The sequence below is a fragment of the Castanea sativa genome, chromosome 1, assembly GCF_040712315.1.
Source record: "Castanea sativa cultivar Marrone di Chiusa Pesio chromosome 1, ASM4071231v1".
Lineage (NCBI taxonomy): Eukaryota > Viridiplantae > Streptophyta > Magnoliopsida > Fagales > Fagaceae > Castanea > Castanea sativa.
In genome coordinates this window covers 14,510,438-14,522,741 of record NC_134013.1, presented here as the reverse complement: position 1 = coordinate 14,522,741, position 12,304 = coordinate 14,510,438, and the positions used below count along the sequence as shown (strand labels likewise).

The 12,304-nt window shown below is 34.2% G+C and overlaps 1 long non-coding RNA gene across 1 annotated transcript; it reads left to right on the top strand.

The window, feature by feature from the left end:
• Nucleotides 1–8,885: 8,885 nt before the first annotated feature.
• On the top strand, nt 8,886–10,952 carry LOC142632347 (uncharacterized). The gene is made up of 3 exons (XR_012843794.1): nt 8,886–9,012; nt 9,618–9,669; nt 10,740–10,952. It is a non-coding gene; the product is annotated as an uncharacterized LOC142632347 (long non-coding RNA).
• The last annotated feature ends 1,352 nt before the right edge of the window (nt 10,953–12,304 follow it).

Sequence of the window (12,304 nt, the reverse complement as noted above, 5' to 3'; positions counted from 1 at the left end):
TAACATTCTCGAATTACCACTCCCAAACCAGCTTTGCCTAAATCTTGAAAGGTTGCCCCATTGAAATTGATCTTGATTGAACCTTCGAGAGGAGGAGACCAGCGGACCCATGAGCTTGTGCAGACAGAAGACCGGGCTGGGGTGACAGGATCAGTACTAAGTATATCAGCAAGTGCTTGAGTGGCTTGAGGGATCACCTGCAAGAGAGGAAACTCCTTGGAACTAATTCTGAGTTGGTTTCTTCAATACCATATAGTCCACATGACCATTGCCATCAATTCCAGATTTTTCCCTTCCTGATGCACGTAGAGAACCAGGTCCCTGAACAATGGAAAAGAGCACGACTGCTGAAATGAAAATGTTGGAATCGACTCCCAAATATTCGAGAGCTTTGAACCCTCCCACAATGCATGAGACACGGTTTCTGAGCACATCTTACAATGTTCACAGATGACGTCGGGTAAAATTTTCCTTCTCCATAAATTCCGCTTGGCTGGGATTACGTTTAGACAAGAACGCCACAAAAAATTGCTGACTTTGTTTGGAATCGATAGCCCCCAGATCAGCTTCCATAGATCGTTATCTTGGGATTGGTTATTAGCAAGAGGGATCACTAGATTTTCCTTAGCAAGGAACTTGGAGCCCGACTTTACTGTATAGACACACGTTGAATTGAAGAGCACAGACCATTTTATCCTTAGCTGGGGCATGACTTAAAGGGATACTTAATATCAACTCAACCTCGTAGGGATTAAACAAACCACGCAAAAAGTTGATATCCCACCTCCTCTCGTTCTCATGTTTTTGTAGTTCGACAAAACATTTGAATAAAGTCAGAATCAAGATATGTGGTAATTTTGGGCTTCCGTTTCTCAATATATATGGAAATTTTATCTTTGATAGAAGTTATTATATAGTTGATTAGAAGTGAAGTTTTGTTATTATTCCTACCTGAAGGTGAGCGTTTGATGATATGTCTAAATAAATTTCAGTATATTAGAAGTGGAATTAGAAATTTGCCTCTATTTCTAATTTCATTATATTTTGCAACATGTTTTTTTGTGACCTCATTAGTCATTAACGATTTTTAATTTCACTCCATCGACAAAGTAAATAAAAAATAGAAGAGTTTTTTATCTTAAAAGCCTTCATTAACATGAAGGGTTATTGAAATCCAAGGGCCATATAAGAGTAGTACAGATTACATCATGCCAGCTATTCAACTAAAATTCTCTTCACAGCTCTTCCGAACTGTACATAGCTTCAAATAAGATTTGTTTTGTTTTGTTGAGATAATTTGATGATTTTGCTAATGCAACATTAGGTTCTTTTATTTTATTTTTTCCAATATGGAATTTTCATGACCTTCGTATAGCTGTTGATATCTACATTGGCTTGACAAAAGATACTTATGCAAATGATCATCACCGCCCATTTAATGATCTCTTTCTTTAATAAATAGGAATCCTTTGTTATTGAGTATTTGTTTGAGGGCATAATCCTATTGGGACTTTATCTTTTGGTTTTAGTATGTTTGATCTTTTTAGAATATTTCTATGGATCTAAACTCTAACAGTCTAACAATGGAAAAAAAGAGAATAAAAAACAGTCAAAGAAAGTAAAACCCCAAAAAAGAAGAAGCATTTGATAAAGTTTAAAGATGTAAGCGCACTTTTATATTTATTTCGTTTACTAATTCTTTTGTATTACTTCATAATATTTGTATATTTCTCATTTTTAATAATCTTATGTGTAAAGTTTTGACAATTTATCATTAGAAATGTTTAAACTACATTTTTTTTTTTATCTAAACATATTAATATTTGATCTAAAAGTTTTCTGTGCTTTTTATTTTTTATATTAATTGGGAATCTCTGGGTTATTGGATAAAAATTATGGATTTTAACTAAATTTTTGTTAGATCAAATAATAGTGTGGGATTAAGGCGTTTGTGGTTTTATTGAAGAGTATTGTAACAGGTAGCTAAAGTAGGCACCTATTAAACAATAAGTTTGGGGATATAGATTTTTTTTAATGTACTAAATTAATATTTTGTAAATTTTATTTTTAAGTTAGATAAAGATATGAATATTTTGGGGAGCTGATTCAATTCTAGGTGCATTAACAATTCTTGTTAATTTATAATGACTTTTTTTTTTAATTATTTTATTTTTTCTTCCATAAGTTTTTTTATGCATTGTAAATAATACTAGCTAATAATTAGGGTAAACTACGTATTTGGTCCTATTCTTTATGTCATATTTTAATTTGGTTCTTAACCTTTCAATTGTGTCAATTTGGTCTCTAACCTTTCAGTGTTGTTAATTTGGTCCCTAACCTTTTAGTGTCGTGTCAATTTAGTTTCTGCTATTATCTCTCGGATGGAAATTGTTGACGTGACTAACTACCAAAATAAAAAAAATTAGTTTCTATTGTTGTAGCAATAAACTAATTTTTTATCTTGGCCATTAGCCACATCAATATTTTCCATCCAAAAGATGATAGTAGGAACTAAATTGATACGGAACTGAAACGTTATGGACCAGATTGACACAATTGAAACGTTAGAAACCAAATTGAAATATGATGTAGAGGACATAGACCAAATACATAGTTTACCCTAATAATAATTGTACAAGACATTTTTTTTTCCTTCATTTTATAACATATAACTGTTAATAAATAAAACAAGATTAATCATATATCATACCAAATACCTTTCCTATGCATTGCATGGGTTAGTGACTAGTATTAAATAATGGGGTTACATCTTTTTCGAATGAAATGCGGAGGACATGAGATATATGTGGGGCCATTAGGTAGCTATTCTTGGCATCTTATCAAGTATATCGAGGTAGGGTGATTTTAAAACCATAAAATAAATAAACCATAAAACCTTTATATGTGCTATCACTTATGTTGATGGATAAATTTGTGTTGATACCTCATTTTGCAACCTGCATTTAACCTCACATAGAGGATAAAATGATAATTTTACCTTGGAAATATGCATCTTGATTATGGTCATTAGATCATTAATCTTATTTCACCAAAATGATCTTGATGTTATAATGATCAAATTAACTGGTCATAAGAACTAATCGGACCATTAAAGTGAAAGTTATCATCAAATCAAATTTCAATGGCCGAGATACACTATCACAAATTGAGTCCAACTATATGTGATTATGAACAATTGATTCCAATTGGTTATAATTATAATCAATTTGAGATTAATGATATGTCATAATTTGATTGGTTAGGACTACATTTTATGGTAAGGTTGCACACACTTAATTAATTAGATAGTCAAACATTAATTATTCAATAAGTAATTTGTGCAATTATCTTTTAATTAGGGTAAATTTGAAACTAATTAAGCCTGAAATAGGAGTGATTGGAGCCTATTAATGTTAATTGGAAACTAATTTGGGACCTATTAATGTTAATTGTGCTAAAATTATTTTCTAACAAATGACATTTGCTCACTATTTCGTTGATATCTCTCAGAATATTTTGAATCTGTAAATGAGGTTAATTTTCCCAGAAACTAAACATCTGGAGCTTCAATTTGAGTACAAGAACGAGATAATTTCGATCAAAATTGAGGAACATATGATTTTTTGAATTTGGCTCTACAGGCTATTACAGTACCTACGGAAAAACCAAAATTTGCTTGCTCCTCACTCCCACCAATCTCTAAATTTAATACAACCGATTTTCCCAAAGGCTAAAATAAGGTCTAGGTTCATGATTCATTATCAACCCTCATTAAATAACATTTCATTCATATTTTCTCCACCACTACTATATAAACCCCTCATCTCCTCCATTCCAAGACACAAAACCCCCCTCTCTTCTCCTCTCTTGAGTTCTAGTGAAGTTGAGTAATCTTGTCATATCTTGGTCTTCCTGAGACTCAAGGTATTGAGTGAGACTCACTCTCCCTCTCCTAACTCTTCTTTTCCTCCACCCTTAGGACCTTTACCAAGAGTCTCCTCCTCCACCGTATGGATCTTGCATGAAGGTATAATCCCTTTTCCTAACTAGTTTTTTATGTTGCCATGATGAGAATTTAAGATTAAAGCATAATAGTAATTATTTAAATTTCCTTGAATATGTTTTAATATTCTTATATGTTCTTATGCGTTGTTCACATGTTCTTGGTTGTTCATCACATGTTCATACATAACACTTCAATCCCAATGCAATGCTTAATAAATTGAATTAGGTTTTATCACATGCACACACATTAAATTCAACATGTAAATTGATTGACATATTGAATGATATGATATGAATGTTGGCCACCATAGTCTAGAAGACCGGTTTCACCAGGCAAGGTGAGTGCCTAACACCTTCCCACCTTGTAACATAGCCTCTGAGCTTAGATCAAGGGTTAATAGACCAATGCTTATCCTTGTAATTTTCAATTTCTAGATTGTAACTAGGAAACAACGTTATGTATTTTATCTTAGATTGTATCTAGAACCAAAGCCATGTAATTTTCCTATGATCAATGTAAATTCAATTTCAAATTAATAAAATGAGGAATTTTTCAACTATGGTTTTCTTATTTATTCCAACAATTAAATAAATGGCGACTTCATTGTAAAACCCTTAATCTAAAAGGAAAAATATAATCAATCGAACCTCCATTTTGAGAGGCAATAATATGACTCCACCTATTCACGTGGGTTTGATCCAACGCCATAAAAAATGGGCCGAGGGTGCGGTCTCTCACAATTTAATCCATGTCATGACTTCCTAATACATATAACTCCCCCCTCCCTCCTTCTAGGGCCAAATGGGAAAGAGCCCCTAATTTGAAAAAAACAAAATTAGCAATTTGCCCCTGTTTTCAAGCTATTCAGGGGAATGTCCTTGTTTTGAAACTCGAGTTTCTAGAACTTGAGTTCTGTGTAAAACTTGATTTTCATATGATTGAATTTCGTGTGATTTTTTCCACGGTGAATGCCATTGATGTGGCATTCCCCATTAAAAAAGCCAAATGGAACTCAATTTTTACAAAGTCGAGTTCCTTGAAATCGTTTTGAACTAATGGAACTTGATACTTTAAATACCAAGCACCACACAAGTTTATATATATATATATATATATATATATATGTAAAGCCTTTTGAACTTATAAGTTTTTTTAAAAAAATATGTAAAGTTTTTTAAAAATATTTTTGAATTTGTTCAAATTAATTAACTTGTTGGGTAAAAATAGATTAACCCCGGTTAATTAATTCAATTACCCAAGTTGATTAATTAGGTCAAATTACATGCAAATCTTGGAGACACCAACAAACCACCAAATAAACTAAGTGCAGTGGAAATTAAATGAAAATGATGATTTGTTGATGAATGAGGAAAACCTCTCGCAAGGCAAGAATCTCACTAGGTGAATTCTAGGTCACTACTCCCAAGAATCCATTAATCAAGAATTAAGTGGTTTCAAGTATAAGGAATCTTACCACTACCCTGGACTATCCCAAAATACCAACCTACAGTTGAACCTTTACTCTAATCCCCAATTGAATTTGATCTTGTAGGAGACTTTTTCGCATGCACAGATCCCAGTGCATGACTAACTCTACCAGCTGATTGCTTGTTGTTGGCTACAAAATTCTTCACTTTAAAGCACGTTGAAGATTAGGAAGCACTTGCTTACAAAACCCTAAGGTGCGCAAAACGTAGTAGCTTTTCACAGAGTGTATGAGTTCTTTAATTGAGTCTCTGTATCTTTGATGACTTTAAAATAAGCCTTTTATATGGTCTAGGGTAGTAGAGAGAGAAACCTTAATCATCCAAGTTATCATGGGCTGAATTTCAGATATAAGAATTCTGAAATCGTAAATCTCGATAGATCAAGCTTGTGTCGAGCTTCTTCATTTATTCTTAATAGATGCTAGTGTCGAGCTTTAATGAAACAGCTTTTCTTCACTTGTTTCTTGGATCAATCTTTATGTCTTTAATGATACAACTTATTATGTTTGAACAACATACTTCTTGATATATTAAACACAACTTAGATCTACCCAATTACAACTAAAGTGCGTTTTGTCAAAGGATAAGTCAATACATAGAAAATATGACCCCTAACAATCTCCCCCTTTGAGATAAGAGTGAAAAACATAAATCATCATCATATATATCAAATAAGCATAATGTATGTAAAATGGTTATAAAACCAAGTGTACATGTAATGAGAACTATACAGCCAAAACCTCACTACATATCTCAAAAACACTCTCTCCCTACAACTAGTCTAGCTCTCACCCTAATAACAAGACTACTCATAATCAAAACTACTCCCACTTTTTTTCACAAGTGACAAAGGGTGAATCACTGAGAGGGTGTCATCTCATCATCATAGTAGGAGCCAGAAGCATCACCATCATCCTTTCCACTAGTAGAAGACTCCAAGGAAGGATTATGCTTGGGAGAAGGAATGAAGCCACCAAGGTAAGACTGTCGTTGAGCAATTTGGCCAATCCTAGTATTCATCTAACACATCTCATTAGACAGATGGTCAAGACAAGTACCAAAATCATCCGGAATGAGCTGAAACTGATCCAAGATGGTAGCAAAAGATGCCTCTACTCCAGAAGGAAAAGGTGGAGCAGACAAGGAAGAAGGACGAGAGGCATCGGCAGTATCCTCAGCAGCCCAAAACTTAGTCTCTTCCTATTGAGTGAGAGTAGACTCCTGACGAGGCCACTTGGCCTTAGCCACCAGCTGAGCAAAAGCTCCTACAAAAGTTTCCTTGCTAATGGAACCCATCATAGGAAATAGAGGTGAAGAAGGAATAGGAACATGTGCATATGAGAGAATGCATGTGATAGTTGAAGGAAAAATTGGCTTATCACATGTAGCAAGGTCTTGATAGATATCCAACATGGACACTATCACATGTGAAGGAAACTCCATAGAGAGACCTTCTAAGAGAGAAAAAAGAAAAATGAGCATGAGGCTCAGTGATAAAGCTATAGTGAGACCGTGGCATGAGGACAAAGGTTATCACCATATTAAGGATCCTTGGACCCTTAGCAAAGTCATGGGTAATGAAGTTAAGATTATTACCCCAAGACATGGGATGCTCATAAAAGCGAAAGGCTAGCTCATCTTGAGATAGAGAGCTAAGCTGAGTACAACTAGGATAGTTAGGATGAGTTACCCTAGAGACATGCAGTACACCAAAAATGAACTCCGGAGTGCCTACAATACGTGCTCCTCTAATTACCGTAGTAAACTGAGGAACAGAGGTATCGAATGCATGTATGTTGGAGTAGAACTCCTATATAAACACGCTTGGACATTTGACAGGTTTCTCACAGAGTGATTCTTAACCTCAAGAGCTAAACACACCAGGTAGAGGTGTGTCTGAGAAATCAGATAAGATGACTTGGCATTCCGAATGAATCGCCTTATTACAAAAGTTCTCATCAAAATCCTTTTGGGATTCTGGATCACAGAACCTATCTCAAATAGAAGGAGAAAAAGAAGAAGAAGAAGAACCACAATGTGAGATCAGATTCTTAGAGGGATTGGATTTCTTGGGTGCCATAGTAAGGAAACTAACAAAAATAAAAATAGCGGGACACACACTTAGAAAGATGGAGATATGAAAAGAAAGATGCATAGGAATGTATGAGCATGTGGTGTGCAAAAATAAGAGCATCATGGGAAAAAAACCAATCCAAACTACAGCACTCATAGAGTTAATCAAGCACACAATCTAGAATTCATGAAAACTAGATTACAATGTTTAAGAATGCAATGCATGAGCATTTGAAAAAAACTAACAAAACCCAACCCAAAATTTTTAGCAAAAACATAAAAACCCCAAATTTCAAAAAACCTAGGTCTAAATGCATGAGAAATGAAGGAAAGAAGAGATTTAGACCACATACCAACAAATTGGAGCTTGAAATAGGTTGAAATAGAGAAGGGATGAAGGATTTTAGTGAAGAAAGGAAGTTTGGATTGAGAGAGAAGAGAGAGATATCGAAGTGTTTGAGTGAAAGTGAAACCGGGTAGACCCTTAAGTATATACATAATTAGGAATCTCGATAGGCCAAGCTAGTATTGAGAATAAAAGCTCGATGTATCGAGAGGTGTCAAGGAGATGTCAACGGCTAAAAACTTCGATATGTCGAGGTATGTGACAAGGAGGTATCGAGTAAATAGAAGGTTTGGAATTTTGGCTCAATGTAACAGGCTATGTGTCGAGAAGGTATTGGGAAAACCCAGAAAAGCTTCGATAGAAGTGACATGTGTCAAGAGGTATGTCGAGACTACTATTGAGCTGGTATCAAGAAGCACATATGAATGCAAACAAGATAAACACCATACCAAACAATCATAGAAGCATGTTAAGCACTCAAACAAAACAAAAACTCCAGATACAAAGCATTTTAAGATCCAAAACACTAAACAAATCTAACCAATTTTATTTTCAAAAACAAGTAGAATAGTTTAGTTAACTCATACTACCACATATATTCCTTGTGATGGCCAAATCACATTGTACTTGTACAATAGTATCAAGAGTAGCAAAGAGTTGCGTGTTGTATGTGAAACTTTTGCAAGAAAGTATAAGTGTCTCATCATATGAAAATAATGATATAAGTGAATGTAGATAACTCACACACAATCATAACCGTTTGATGGTGTCACGTCCCTGTCAGTTTAAAAAAAAGAAAAAAAAAAGAAAAGAAAAGGGAGAGGTCAGATTTTTTGGCCCTCCCACGTGCCCCCTACCTAACCCCACTACCCATCACTCCCCACCACTCATTTTTCTCTTATTCCTTCTCTCTTTTGGCCGGCTCTCACCTTTCTTTCTCTCTTTCATTTTTCTTTCTTTTCTCTTCACTTAAACACACCCATTCCTCAACTCACCCACCGGCCTCCTCTCCAAAACACCCCATCTCATCATCATTTTTTTGGCAAGATCACCAGAAAAATTCTTAGGAACCCATAAGCATCTTCATCATTTTATTTGAGGTAAAAAATTTCTAATCTTTTAGTGGGTTTTACACTTTTGCTTGAGGATAATTTTTATCTAAGTTTTAATAATGATACCCATGTGATTTATGAGCATTGGAAGTGATATTTATGTGTTTTTATGTATGAGTTTTGTATTGGTGGAATTTTTGATGAGTGAGTATATATATTTTGTGCTAAAATGGCTATTCAAGGTTTATGTATGGTGGAAAAATTTAGGGGTTTTAAGATATAATGTATGATGGTTGGTAAATTTAATTTTGCCATTGTCATTGGGTTTATTTGGAGTTAGTGAAATTCTAAATTTCTTGTCTTGGAGGATATGTTGATTTTTGCTTACATGGGTCTCTTAATGATGTAGTGTAAATCTTATGAAAACTAGTCATAATGTTGGAGATATTATGAAATGAGTTAACTTTATAAATTGGAGTTGATACCTTGTGAATAAATTTGTTGAGAAACTTTGGGAATGGTATATATTATTATTGATGAGGTTGAATAGTAGGCTTGCCTAATTAAGTGTTTATTTGTCAAATCCTAAATTTTGGTTAAATACAATTTCAAGTTTTAGACTTATTGTGATAGGTTTACTTGATATTGTTTAGGTTCTAGCTAATCTCCTTGGAGCTTGAAGAGTTAGGCTTTTGTGGTTGCGAGGTAAGTAGCTTCTTAATGGGATATTTTTGAAAAAATAACCATATTTCATAAATGATGTTCTTGGGTCAAACACATTTTGAAAAATTATATATGGATATATGTTTTCTTAAAATTGTTGTGTTGTGACCCTATTACATATTATTATATATGAAAATGCATCATATTTGGTATTGCATTTGGGGAAATGCATGAATTGTTGATATGGAAAAATAAGCATCTTTTATTTAATCTTTGATAAGGAAATTATGAATTCTATGGTATAATAGAAAATTTAAAGATGCTTATCTTGTCTTAGTACTTGAGAAATTGATAGAAAATCTTTTTGGCAAGAATAAGTTGAAAACCTTACAAACTTTGTGGAAGTAGATTATTTAAGGTTTTTTTTTTTTTTTTTTCCTGAAACTACTTGGATATAAACTATGTGTTTCAAAGTAATGTAACTTGTGAGCATTATGTAATTTTAACACCATGCCATATGTGATTTCCCGGTGATCACCCGATTTGGTTTTCGTAGTCTTTGTGACAACGGAATCAAATCTAGGTCAATGCCCTTTCATTTTGGATGGCGTGTTCTTCTCTACTATCCATGGGGGGAAGAGGTTCCTTGATTGTGTGTGGGTGAGGCTGCTGTCCATGGGGCCAAAAGACACATGCAAGAGAGGTCCTATTTGACGCGCTCTCTCTGCTACCCATGGGGAGAGAGAAAAACCTTGAGGGTATAGGTGAGGCTGCTGTCCATGGGGCCAAGAGTCTGCATACCAGAGAGGACAATATCATGCCAGTTGTGCATGGGTGGATCCCCTAACCGATCTATGTGGTAGTGTGGTATATTATTGTGATAATTTATCTTATATTAGATATTATGGCTTTGGAATTTATATTGTTAGTGCTCACAGATTATAATATATTGTTTCAAGGTAGTTACTTGGAGAAATTTGGTGTTTCATTATTTAACCATTCTTGTCATATTATTATTATTGAAGTTGGAACTTGCATTTCCCCCGTCCCCATTAATTGTGCTACTTACTGGGCCATGTCTCATCCCATTATTTTTTTTATGAACTTTTCAGAGTAGGCAACAATATTTTGAGACATCTTTTGGTGGCTAATAGTAGTTAGACTAACTACTGATGGAGGCTGAACTTTTGTAATGGAGTTATTTGATGATGTACATTTAGAATAGGCTTGACTCATTCTTTTGTATATTATAGTGGTTGTGACTATATTCCCTTTGATGGGACAAGCTGTTGATATATAATTATTATTCAGACCTCTATTCTTTTGTGGCCAATGATCTTTGTAGTTAATGCTTAGAGCTCTGACTTACTTTGAGAGTATATTCAATGGAATTATTAAGATAATTCTTGATGTTGATACTTGATAGGATTTATGTGGATTGAATTGTCAAAAAGTAAAAATTTACAGGTACTTGAGATGTCTTTCTCACGCTTTGAACCCTTTGGAGTTTGGGGCATGACAGATGGGGACCATCACCTTTGAGGCACATCATATAACTCCTACATCTCCTAGAAACATGCTTGCAACCATATATAAAAACATTTTGATTCTTTTTGCTTTTTCATATTCTTTGCATATTTTTCTTTTGAGCAAAATGAAGCATAGCATGCATGGGCATATAAGGGAGAAAAGAAATACCCATTTATTTTAATTAGGCATCTTTTTTTTGCTATGTAAGTGCTACACCTTACCGAGCACGGCTTTTATGAATTTCACATAGAAGTTTATGATTGACGAGTTTTAGTGGTGAGATGGTCATTTATGCATTTCTCTTAAGATTTTTTAGTCTTTCCCTTCAAAAATAGTGATAAAGATATGAACGATAAATGATTTACCAAATCATACAAATCACACAACGAGCCACAAAGCTCACATTGCTTAGTTGTGCATGAAGATGCTCATCCAAGCTACAAAGGATACAAAGTTAAAAAAACTTGTTTCAATTGCCATTCAAGGTACACAAGTACCATTATACACAAACACACACTGTTTTTATATTTTTCAAATTTTCCTTTTTTTATTGAATGCAAAAAAAAAAAAAAACGTATTAAAATGCAGCAAAAACTAAATGCAAATGCATGAAGAAGGAGAAGGAGGATTACTCCAAAGAGATTACACCAATTGTTTGGCAAAAGAATTCAAATCTTCGACCATCCAAAGGTTTTGTGAAGAGATCAGCCTTTTGATCATCATTGTTTATGAACTCAAGAGTGAGAATGCCATCTTTAACTAAATCACGAATGAAGTGGTGTCTAATCTCAATATGTTTAGTACAAGAGTGTTGAACAGGATTTTTGGAGATGTTGATGGCACAGATATTGTCACAATATATGATGAGATGCTTTTGGCAAATACCATAATCAAAAAGTAGTTTTTGCATCCAAAGGAGTTGAGTGCAACAACAACCTACAGTAATGCACTCTGCCTTTACAGTGGAAAGATTATTTCCTAAGTAAAAACACCCACCAGATGTGCCTCTTACAATCATGAGCATTACCAGTCCAGTCAGCATCAGAATATCTAGCCAACACATCATTAGTTTCCTTATCATACCAAACACCAAAATTACTAGTTGATTTGACGTATTTGATAATACGCTTAACAGCAGTAACATGGG